A 12,635-nucleotide genomic window follows, 5' to 3' on the forward strand; every position below is an offset into this window, starting at 1 on the left:
GCTCCCAGCGGCTGCGGAACCGCCTGGAGGACGGTTGGGACCCGGCGCGAGGGACGGCGGGGCGCGGGGTCCGCGGGGCGCGCGACTCAGACCCCAGCTTCTTCCGCTGCCCCCACCGCCCTCGCCGTCCCCGGAGGTGGACAAAGGGACCGAATCCGCAGAACAGTCCTTGCCTCGAGTCATTTCATGATCTCTCTTCTGTTACAAGAAAGAAAACACAAGCCACGGACGGGGTGAAAATGTTCGCAAAGCAAATTTTAAAAATTCACAATATGTAAAACAAATAAAATTAGTGAGCAAAAGATCTGAACAGAGAGATCCTACAGTCATCCTACTCAGTGTGTCAGGTCCTGAGAACGAGGTGCCCGCGGATGAACAAGAAAAGTAAAGAGACAAGAAAAACAACAGAGGCAAAAGTCTGGGATCAGGGGGCTTACAGCCTCTCGGACTGCAGCCTCAAATACCAATTTCAGTCACCTTTTATTTATTTATTTTTTTTCCGGAAATGGGAATCAAACTCACAACCTCACGCTTGCCAGGCAGGAGCTGTGCTGCTGAGCTAAATCCCCAGCCCTCAGTCACCTTTTCTTCAGCGAGAACCAAGGGTGTAGCTGGTACAAATGGGCAGATACCAAACGTTCTAGCAAAGATAAGTAAAGGCTTGCCCTTCTCCACATGTAATCCAAGGTACACCTGTAATCCCAGCTCAAGAGGCTGAGACAAGAGGATCAAAAACTCAAGATTAATCCGGGCTGTATAATGAAGCCTTATCTTAAGAAACTCTAACAAATAATAAACAAATCATTGCATCCTCACTGCATTCTAATCAAAGAATGTCCTCCACATCCTACCAAACAGGATCCATAGATGGAAAGCAGTATGAATATATGTCCCTCATATGTCATTAGAAATCGAAAATGAAAACAGCCACAGGAAAGCTAATACAACAGGTGAATTCATGAACTAACTGTAGTACATTCATGCAACACAATGCCATTTATCACTAAAAAGAAATGTGCTCTCAAACCATAAGAAGACAGCGGGGACCTTAAATCCCTAAGTGAACAAAAGTTAGAAAATTTATATGAAATGAGTAAATTCCTATAAACACATCAACTACTGAAACTGACTCAAGAGGAAACAGGCAATCTGAACAATATGTAGAGGTGTACTTGTAGTAAAAAAGCTACCTGCAAAAGGAAATACAATGTAGGTGACTTTATTGTTGAATTCTACCAAACATTCAGAGAATTTATATCAGTTAATTTACATCAACTTCATGAAACCAGTACAAGGATTCTTTTTTTTGTTTTGTTTTGTTTTGAGACAAACTCTCACTATGCATTTCAAACTGGTCTTGAGCCCACTTTGTAGGCCCAGGCTGATCTCGAACTCACAATGATCCTCCTGCTTCCCAAGTGCTGGGATTACAGGTGTGCACCACCACACCCAGCTAGTACCAGGATTCTTATACCAAAGCCGACAAAGCCAGCACAAGGAAAGAAAACTACAGACCGAAGTCTCTTGTGAATGTAGATCCTAAACCCTCCACAAAATACTATCAAACTGCATTTAATAACATATAAAAAGAATTAGGTACTACAACTAAGTGGGATTTAATCCCAGAAATGCAAGATTTTTTAACATTTGAAATCAATAAATATGATACAAAATGTCAACAAAGTAAAAAAATAGCGATTATCTAAATAAGTAAAGAAAAGCATTTGACAGAATCCAACCATCTTTCATGATGAAAACTCTTCACAAACTAGAAATGGAAGGGAATGTCTTCAATCCTAATAAAGTGCACGAGCGTGTGCACTCATGTGCATGCACACACACACATACACACACACACAAAGTTATAGTAAACATCACACTGCATGAAATTCTACATACTTTTCCTCTAACATCAGGAGCAATGCACGAGATCCACTCCTGAGCATCAGCCAGCACTGTCCTGGAGCTCTGAGTCAGGAAAAGCCAGCAAGAGAGAGAAATAAAAGGCATCTGGATTGGAAGGGAAAAAGTAAAACTGCTGCCTGATTTGCAAGTGACACGCTCTTGCATGTAGAAAATCCTAAATAACCTATTAAAACTCTTAGAACTACTAAGCCAGTTCAGCAAGGTTGCAGGACAAAAGCTCAAAACACAGAAATCAGCTGCACTTCTATGCACTTACAATAAATAATCCACAAATGAAAATAAGAACGTAATTTCATTTATGATAACATCAAAACCAATAAAAAGTCAAGCTTTTTTGAAAAGGAAATGCAAAACTCATACTCTAAAATACTACAAATACTGATAAAGGGAATTAAAGTAAATCTTAATCAATAGAATAGTCTACATTCACAAATCAAAGCAGTTAATTTCAAGCTGGCAATGCACCCCACATTGTTCTACAGATCCAGGGCAGTCCCTATCAGAACCACAGCCGACTTCTTCATAGAAAGTAAAAGCTGAATCTAAAATTTATGTGAAATTGCATGGAACCATTGAAAAAGAACAAAAGAGAGGACTCACGGCTCCTGGTTTCAAAATGTACTAGGAAGCAAGTGAATATAACACTGTACTGGTGTAAAATAAACGTATCAATAGATGGGATGTAATTGAGAGGTCCCAAACATCTCCAAGGGCCTCAGGCCAACTGAGTTGCAAAAGTTTTCAGACCACTCAAAAGGAAAATAATCATCTTTTCAGTAATGGTGCTGGGCTCACACGAAAAGGAGAAATTTGATGCTTACCTCACATCGTACAGGTAAAAAAAAATTGACTCAGTGAGGCAAAGAGCTAATCTAAGAGTAAAACTTCAAAGCTCCCAGAAGAGCAGATATGGTTAAATTATTTTGGATTCTTAGGTATGACACCTAAAGTAGGAGCAACAAAAGGAAAAAAATAGATAAACTGCACTTCAACAAAACAAAAAGCTCTTATGTTTAAAGGACACTATGAAGATAAGACAATGAATAGGAGATCATACTTTCAAAGTGTATATCTGATAAAGAATTTGTGCCTGAAATATATAAATATTTACAATTCTCTGAGTGCTCACATCTGGAAAAATAAGGGATTTACATGCAAAACGTTCAACATCATCACCTCATAGACACACCCTGCCACATCTGCTGGATTTCAAACAAAGGTGGAACACCTTCATCATATCGTGTACTGCATGGGATTATTAGCTGTCCTGTCACAGCCAGAGCATCACACAGTCCTGAGGCGGACAGTGGCACCCTCCTGGGAGGAGCACACTGTGTCTGGCAGATGCTGAGGAATAAGGTGCACAGAGAGAGCTTGCTGACATCAGTGAGAATGAAGCTGTAGATCTGCAACAAGATGCCTCTTTATCTCAGGGCAGAGACACCAGGCCCAGCAGTGAGAAACTTCCACCGTCTGTCACAAATGGAGTGACTGTTTTAGGAAGTCAGTCCCGTGATTATAACACCCCGGCTGCACTACATGAGGTAGTGTGGAGACACCAGCAGCTGAGGTAGAAAGGCAACCAAAGCAGCTGCTATCAGAAACGCTAAGGCTTCTGTGGAACTTACTCAACAGGCTTCCTGCAGGGGAGACGAACGTAGATCGCTGCAGGCTGGCTGCGCAGACGGCATAGGGAAGGGATGGCAAAGCTTTTAGCGCTTTCAATAAACAGCTGCTGAGGCACCACTGCGATGCGGCTCTGAAGCTAAAGGAAAGGGAACAGTGCTTCTCACAGGGACTGTCAGTTCAGCTGTTGAACAATGGGACCAAGCACAACCATTTATGTGACGCTGACCTTGTGAAAAGTCATCAGGAACCTCAAGAGGAAATGGAAATGAAGTCTAAGGAAAGATGCTGTTCCTACCATGGGGATGGGGACAGAACTGTGTATCACTACTGCAGATGGCAGGTTTCACAGATGGAGACAAAACAGCAACACTGATTGGCAGTTTCCTTAAAGAGTCTCCGAAAAAGTGAATATTGTCCTACAAACTGCATATACAGATGGAAGCTCAACACGGCATCTTCAAGAACTTGTGAAAGTGCCTGTTTACCAGGCTGACTGAAACTGTGTAAAACATTTGCACCACAAGGCTCAAGAGCCTGAAACTTATTGTGAAGCAAATGGGCACCACACAGCACTGGTTAATAAAGCTGCTGAAGTGAAGATAAAACAAGTAGCAAAGAAAGGAGACCATAATAGAGGAAAAGCTGCTAAGATGCTGGAAAATATCACTGGTGGTGTAACCGGGCAGCAGGCGAGCCAGCGCTGACACGTGGGGTAGAGGCATCCGGGCTCGAAGGGCCCGGCTGTGCCTTAACGCGATGCCCTCCACATGGACTCAAGGCGGCAGACAGGAGAGCCACGAGCACTGCATGTTTCTGAACATAGCCTTTATGTTCAGAAACTGGGTTTTTAAACAGCTTTTGCAAGACTGAAACAGGAAGGGCACTACCTAGATATTCATAATCATGTGTACGTGCACCTTACTGGATCGTGCCTAGATCTGATTTTCCTAAACACTGCTAGAAACATTTTTAGAGGTGGGTAGACTTCTTACACTCATTAACACGTTCCTTCTGGCTTGCACCACCAGTGGTTCAGAGCTGCCTGGTATCAAGACATATAAATTATGGTCATGAACTTGGCACAGAAGTTTGCCTCTAACTTCAGCCTCACTAATATAAAATACTGGGGCTTACGTGCATGATTCAGTCATTAATTTTACAGTGTATATGAGGAACAAATCATTCAGAGTGCCGGAAAACTAAATCTTACTACCAAAACAAAACACACCAGCCCTCTTTCAAGGTGGTGGGGGGAGTGGATAGTAAACTTTCTGGGCCACTTGGGACCTTCAGGACACTTTCTGGGCAACTTTTTTCTCTTTGTAACCTATGGCTATTATATATGAATATATAAAATAATGAAAGTGTGCGTGAAGGGGCCACAATCTGGCACCAGTCTTTCCCTTGGGCCCGCACCCCTCCTCCCACCTCGTCGTGTGGGGCTCTCATCTAAGCACGTGGAATGATCTTGCAGTCACAAGGTGTCTGGCAGCTGCGTCCCTTCAGAAGTCACCTGGCAGGTGGGGAGAGGCCCTCCCTGCACTGCTCGGGTCCCCTCAGCCGCACAGCAGGAGCCCCCTGCAAGGGTCCTGCTCCCGCGGGGCTCCCCACCCGCAGCCCTGGAGACGCACACCCAAGGCTCCTGCGCATCTCCTGTCCCCAGCCCCGCTGCGGGCAGACACCCCGGGGGCTCCGCGGCTCGGCCGCCTCCTTCCCCGTCACCGCGTCCCTGCTTAGGAGCGGGGCTGACGGCCCTGGAAGTTCGGCCCGGCTGGAGGCCGGCTGTGCCCAGCCGCAGAGGTGACTGCCCTCGCGTCGCTGTCCCCGGGCCGGCCCGGCTGCGAAGGGGGCGGAGAGCGAGCCCCGGGCGCTCCCGCTTGGAGCCTGGCCTCACCGGACCGGGGGAAGCTTTAATTTAAACGCTGTCCAAGAGACTTTAAAAGCAACAATAAGCACAGCGAAGCCCGGCCAGCCCGGGGCACACGATCAAAGGGTCGGGGGATAAAGGCAGGAAGGCCTTTCAGCCGCTTTCGGCAAGCGCGCCCTCCGCCGGGCCGGCTCTCCGCGCTTCCCCGCTGCCCCCGGAGCGCGCCGCTGAGCTTTGGCGCCCGCTTGTGCGCGCGCTCGGCGGAGCAAAGGCGCAGAACCGACGCGCACGCAAGGAACCGCGGGCCCTGGGCCGGGGAGGCACGGCCGAGGATAGCGGGATTTAGAAACAGGCTCACCTTTGCCCAGCCTGCAAAACTTCTAGCAGAGGATGGTTTCGATCCATCGACCTCTGGGTTATGGGCCCAGCACGCTTCCGCTGCGCCACTCTGCTCACCGCGCCCTGGTTGTCGCCTCGGGAGCCTTCAGTGAGTCCCACCGCGCATGCGCCCTGCTCCCCGCCGCGCGCTAGGTTGGGAGCGTCCGGGAGGCGGGGCCCGGAGGGCTCATCTGCCAGCCAGGGGCAGCGCTCGAAACGGGGCCGCCCGGGCTCACTGCCCGGCTCGCGGCGTGGCGGCTCGGGTTCCGCTTCGGGTCCTTCGAACCAACCAGGAAACCAAGAATCCGGAGCTGAGGACGCAGTGCCCCCTCCCCTAGGATCCCGCGCACCCCAGCAAAGCGCCCCGGGCCTGGGGCGGGGCGGGGAGGGGAGGGTCGGGATGGGGTGGGGGACAAGGACAGAGGACGGGGGAAACAGGAGACCGGGGACAGAGGACGGGGGACAGGACAGGGGACAGAGGACCGAGGGACAGAGGACCGGGGGACAGAGGACGGGGGACAGAGGACAAGACAGGGACAGGGGACAGGATGGGGGACAGGGTGGGAAACGGGGACAGAGGGTGGCGGACAGGTAAGAGGACTGGGGACGGAGGGTGAGGGGTGGGGGACAGAGGACGGGAGAAGAACAGACAGTGGGGGCGGGGCAGGGAACGGAGGTCCTACGGGGACAGAGGACAGGATGGGGACCGAGTGAGAGGCCAGGGAACGGGACGACGTCGCCTGTTGCCTCGCAGCTGACACCCGGCCTTCTTAGGGCAACCAGGTGGACGGAGGAAGGGATCCTCAGACCAAGGCCAGGAACGGGGCGCCCTCAGATCCCGAAATTTTGTCCGTTCTTAAGGCAGACAGGGCCGGAGAAGCCAGGTCCGGGCTCCGATTCCAAACCCGAGGAAAGTGAACCTGTGGTCCCGCTTGGCCTTTGGCTCCTGCGCAGGTCTCCAACGTCCCAAGGGGCTGTTGCCCTCTTCTAATCGTGTCGCTCAAAAATGTCTGTTCTGGTTTTTCATCTTTTTTTTTACTACAACCCAGAGTCAGAAAGACATAAAACTTCAGCTCAATACAATATATAAATATCACATATATTTTATTTGTGTGCAGAGAAGTATGTGTCCATTTTGCTACATGGACTGCATTTCCCTTTACTGTTCTATTTTATTTATTAAAATGTCAGACATGCGCGGGGCTGTAGCTCAGTGGTACAGAACTTGCCTACCTGCCCAGGCCCTGAGTTTGATCCCCAGCACAACACAACAGAATCACCCCCAAGTGATTTCATACTCTTTCACCTCTGAGCCACCAGTCACTGTGACAGATACAGTCGCACATACAATGGCACCAGAAAAGGCCTGGCTCTTCCAGGTCAAAGAACTGTGTGGGAGACGCTGACCTTTCTGTGTGGTGGGGCCAGTGGTCCAGGGCTCAGGAGCAAACTGTGACATAATCCCAATCTTCCTGGGGCCACCACTATACGCTGGATTTTAGCTTTTGTTTTAGTGCTGGGGTTGAAACCAGGACCTTGTGTATGCTGGGTAAACGGTGAACCACTGAGCTACATCCTCACTTTACTTTTTTTTAATACGCTAAGATTATCCTTTCTCTTGCTGACACATTCTGTACTTTTAAAGGTTCTTTATATTTTCTATGTATATTATCATGTCAGCTGTAAATGAAATGAGTACAATCCTTCCCTAGACAGCAGAGGACACATATTTTTGAGAAAATACACTCCACTGTACTGTCGACTACATTATCAACACCCTTTCTGGGTAGGTTGAATATTTTATCATACTGCAGCGTTATTTAAGCAGCTTCCTGCCCTTTGTGCTCATCATTCGAATGTGATGGTGGCCGTAGATTACGGGAAAGATCACGCCATCTGCTAAGTAGCTTGGTTGGGAGGGGAGGAGACTTGCATTTTGACATGATGAATGCTTCACTTGTAGGTGTTTCAAATACAGTTTTTAAAACACCCTATTCCAGAGGTGGTGCCCTTTCTTTTCATGTGCTATAAACTCTGTACTGTGCATTCCTCACAAAGTTATTGTTTAAAAACTGCTAAAATCATATGCTCGGAATAGATGACTCTAAGCAACTCTGCACCACCGCCCAAGATTGATGGTAGCTGGTGTCCTGGCATTCCTCACTCTAGGCAGGTAGATGGTGTTACACATTAACTTATATTTCCTTAAAGAAAAAGTCTGAGTATTTTCAGAAAATACTAAGGCTGATGCCTGAACAGGGACTTGAACCCTGAACCCTCAGATTAAAAGTCTGATGCTCTACCAATTGAGCTATCCAGGCTCTATAAGTTGTACTGGTGTCCATCTAGAAATGGGATAAATGACTATCACAGTCCAACACTACTGTGAACTGGTTCTTCAGTGGAAAGGTAACAGTAGACATTTAAACTCCACATACTCAATTCACCCACCCTGGTTTTCTTCAGGGAAGAATGAAAATAGCATCAAGAAAACAAGCCATAATTGTGTACAGTTTGTGGGAATAGAGAATAGATAAAACTGATTGCTCGTAACAATCACAGAGCGTGCAGTTAAATCTGTCGTCCTGTCCTGTCCAACTGGCATCAAGAAATAACCAATAGCCAATAAGACACAAAGAAAATTTTAAAACATAACAAAAGAACAAGAGAAAAGGGAAGCGACCACTGGAGGACAATCATAAACATCTGTCAAATTTGATAAAACCTCCCATCTGTTTTTCTTGGTGAATGAGCACGATATTAAACAGGAAGGCGCTGTCAGGATGACGTTGTGGCCCTGCTTTGGCAGTGTTCTTACTCCTCTAAAAGAATTTTGATAAATGTAGTAACCCCTTAATATTTTTCCAGAAAAATGTAACATTTTTCGTCATAAACTGAAATTCTTCTGAAGTGTAGATATAACTTGTATCAGTAATCTGAAACCATAGAAAGTCAGTACTTAGCAATGTCACTGGCTGGCATGGATTCCTGGGCACACGTAAGGTGGGAATCGGACATGGGCTGCTCCCTGAGCCTCTGAGCACCATCACCCTTGCCTGCCCTCTGCTTCAGGATCCCCACACAGGCTTCTGAGATGTTACTAATCAGTTGAGAATTCTTGCTCAAGTCAGATGGAAATCATAAACTGGCAAGTAGTGCTACCTAGATGTTAACAGCTCTGGGCTTTAAAAGCCAGTGTCTCAGCCAGACGTGGTGGCACACACCTGTAATCCCAGCACTCAAGAGGCAGAGACATGAGGATCGCAGTGACTTTGAGGCCAGCCTGGGCTACATAATGAGACTCTGTCTCAAGAAAACCTAAATAAATAAATAGAGTCAGTGTCTTGCTAGACATAGTGGCACATGCCTCTAATCCCAGAATTTGGGAGGTTGATGCAGAATTGCCGTAAGCTTGAGGCCAGCTTGGGTTACATAGTGAGCTCAAGGCCAGCCTACATTGCATAGTGAGACCCCATCTCAAAAACAAAAACAAACAAAAAACCCATTGTTTCTGGCCAGAGTTTGTTTCTCTCTGGTGGTTTTCCAAACTCTTTCCAGTTCCAGGCTCATACACAACTGCTTTCTTAACAAATGCCTTTCACCTGGATTTTTCTTTTTTTCTTTTAAGACAAGGTCTCGCTATGCAGTTCAGGTCCCCTCTGTTGTGGCAACAGGGCTGAGGTCCTCAGGGTCCCCATCTCTCAGCCTCAGGGCCCAGGGCCCAGACCCTCCGTCACGGACTCAGTGAGGGACTTTGGCATCTGTGGTGTGCGGCCTGAGCCTCCACAAGGTGAGTGGTGCGGGGAGGCGCAGGCTGTGGGGTGAGTACTGGCCTCTGACAAGGTGGTGGTGGATTTGAGGGTGATGCCATGAAGGTTCTGAGTCTACCATATGGCTGTGACCTGAGTCCATTTCTGTGCTGCTTTAAGACCACCTTCTTGCAGACCTAGTACTCAGTTCCAGGGTGACCTGCGTGCCTCCCCAGGGCCTCCACACAGACCTCACCCACCAGAACTGCCCTGGGCCACTGGGACTTCCTCCTTCTGAAGTCCATAGTCCCTTGACATTGAGCATGGTAGAAAGTAAACAAAAGTCAGTCTTAGGTTGAAGTTGGTCCTTTTTGGGCTTTCATAGCCATTGGGTACTCTCTCAGGTGCACCGGTTTTGCGTGTCCTGTCAGTTCTATCACCACCCAGGGCATGTGGGCCACTAAACCTGGGGGACTATCTTCAGCCCTGACCTCAGGGAAATGTTGAGTCCAAGAAGGAAGAGCGGGTTTCCCTGTGGCTTGCCCTTTAGTACTGGAGTCTAGGAGGCCGTATTCCTCCTTCATGGGAAATATAATAGTCAGAACGTTAGCCTCTGTGGGGATTTTTTTCCTATAGTTAAAATAGTCTCCTGAGGAGTGAAAGAGATTTGGGCTCCCCATTGGCGAAGATTTCGACCCAAGAGGGGGCAGGGACAGTCAGGCATGAGTATAAAAGAATGACCACCTACCTTTAGTCCTCGCTGAACCTGCTGAGGCACCAGAAGGAGTATGTTAAGGAGTGACCTGCTAGCCCTTCAATATGTACTTTTTTATCTGTAATTGGGGCCACAGGCTATGACCACCGACATGCACCAGTGCTGACCAGGCATTTGACAGGTTTTCCCCCTACACTTGCAGTTATCATGGATTCCCTGGGAGACAGGGACCCATGACCCCATCATTCTGAAACTTTTCCTGACTCTTATCACAAACACTTTTTTTTTCTTTGGACATTCTGTGGACATTCTTGCTTGAAATGTCTCTTTTTCTTGCAATAGGCACATTGGTCGGGGTCTAAGGGGGTCTGACGTACCCCCCTTCTTTGGTTTTCCCTTGAGCTTATCTGAACTGTTAACCCTTTTAGCTCTTCTAAATGTTGCCACCAGTGCTTTTGCTTGCCTGTTTTTTCTCTTTTTGCTGACCTCGTCTCTATTATGGTACACCTTTTGAGCAACTTCAATCAACCAAGACATATTTATTTCTGCAAACCCTTCCAGTTTTTATAACTTATGATGTATATCAGGGGCCAACTGAGTGACAAAAGCCACATTAACAATGTGGGCATTTTTGGGTGCCTGTGGATCAAAAGGAGTATAAGTTTGACATGCCTCCAGTGGTGCTTGAGGAAACCAGTAGGGCTTTCAGATGATCCCTGATAACCTCAGCCACTTTATTTAAATTTTTAGGGTGCTGGGCTGCTACAATAAGACTTTTCCTCAAAGCCTGGTGGTGGCTTCCAGCCATTGTGTTTCTTCTGCAGTATTTGGTCTCAACTGGGTGTCTCTCAGAGTAGAATAGCTCTTATCATCTCTGTTTTATCCTGTTTAGTTCCCTCAGTGTCTAGTCTAACCTGATCCTCTACGACCTTTGAAATTCTATCCCTTTCCTCTGAAGAAAATAGGGTTAGCAATATTTGCTGACAGTCATCCCAAGTGGGATGATGAGTTTTAAATACCAATTCCAGCAGGATAATCAGAGCTGGAGGCTGCTCTAAGAAAGGGGGATTTTGGGTTTTTCAGTTATATGAATCACTTGTACTCAAAGGAACATAGACCATGACAGATCGGACCTCTCTTCCTGCCCCCACCGCTGGCATCTGTCACAGGGGCAGTGCCAGAACTGATCCCAAGGTAGATGCCCCCTCATCAGATGTCCCCTCATCCACTGAGCTGGAATCCATCATGGGTTCTCATGAGGATTCTTGGTGAGGGTGACAAGGGGGACATGGAACAGGGTGGCAGTAACACAGGAAGAGGAAGAGGTGTGGTGTCCTCTTCTTCCAGGACCAAGGGTAACACAGGCAGTTTTTTCTTGAGGACTTGCCTTTGATCACCAGAACCCAATCTGGGGACCCACAAGCACACATTCTAAGCCATTGGGGTAATGCTTGCACTGCACAGAGCCAGCAGTCTATGTAAGGAACTGGTCTAGGTGCTCAGCATTTGTGGTGACAACTTCTCATATCCTGCTGGTCACCTGAGGGTCTAGCATTCCCTCAGATGGCTAGCCTATACCGAATGAGGGCCATTCTAGTTCACAGAGAGTACAAAGCCTCTTTGGCTTCATCTTCACCCCATAATCACTCTTAAACTTGTCAAAGTTCTTAATCATACAGTCCAGGACAGTTGGCTTATACTCAATTACACCCATAGCTGCCTGATTTAGAATAAAAGTTAACCTGCTTAGGCAAGTCTTCCCTCCCCCACTCTACCAGCAATCAAAACGAGAGTCCAAGGCTGAGGAAATTCAAGAAAGTAGCTGTTCCTGAGATAGTACATGGTAGATGACCTGGGTTCCTTGGGGAAGCTTCCAGGTACAGGAGTATGGTGGGTAAGAAAGGCTGGAGACCTAGTGACAGTTTCAATGGTGACCTGAAATCACCAGTGCATTTGGGGAGGCACAAAATACACAGACAAACAAAACAGTCCCAGGAATACTTACTGCTCCAGACTGACAATTTGGAACAATTTTAGAGACCAGCACTGACCAAATCAGAGGTAAGTTCTGATCAAATTCCTGGCCACACTGAGACCAGGTGACAAATGTATTTGGAAGTCCGGGTTCACAAAGATTAACCAAATGTCAGTCTGGAAAAACATGTCCCTGGACAAGCCCAAAGTGGAGCCAAATTTTTAAATGCTTACCTAGGTTGGGATGTGGGCCCAGTTGTTTCATCTTGCAGCTGCAGCATCCCAGGTGGCCAGCTGAAGTCAACCAAGGCATCCTGCCATCTGAAGGCCAACCAGCAAGGCTAGGAGGGCCTTCAACATGAGAGATCTTGCTGGGGCCTCCAAATGTTACTGCTGA

General features: G+C 47.5%; 2 non-coding genes and 1 pseudogene across 2 annotated transcripts; 1 reads left to right on the top strand and 2 right to left on the bottom strand.

Moving 5' to 3' along the window:
- The first annotated feature begins 2,705 nt into the window (after nt 1-2,705).
- Nucleotides 2,706-4,259, top strand: LOC102004259 (annotated as a pseudogene).
- A 1,544-nt stretch (nt 4,260-5,803) lies between these two features.
- On the bottom strand, nt 5,804-5,875 carry Trnam-cau. Its single transcript has one exon. It is a non-coding gene; the product is annotated as a tRNA-Met (tRNA).
- A 2,173-nt stretch (nt 5,876-8,048) lies between these two features.
- Nucleotides 8,049-8,121, bottom strand: Trnak-uuu. The gene has a single exon. It is a non-coding gene; the product is annotated as a tRNA-Lys (tRNA).
- Between the last annotated feature and the right edge of the window lie 4,514 nt (nt 8,122-12,635).

Source organism: Chinchilla lanigera, unplaced genomic scaffold (assembly GCF_000276665.1).
Source record: "Chinchilla lanigera isolate Chin_1 unplaced genomic scaffold, ChiLan1.0 scaffold00064, whole genome shotgun sequence".
In the NCBI taxonomy this organism is placed as follows: domain Eukaryota; kingdom Metazoa; phylum Chordata; class Mammalia; order Rodentia; family Chinchillidae; genus Chinchilla; species Chinchilla lanigera.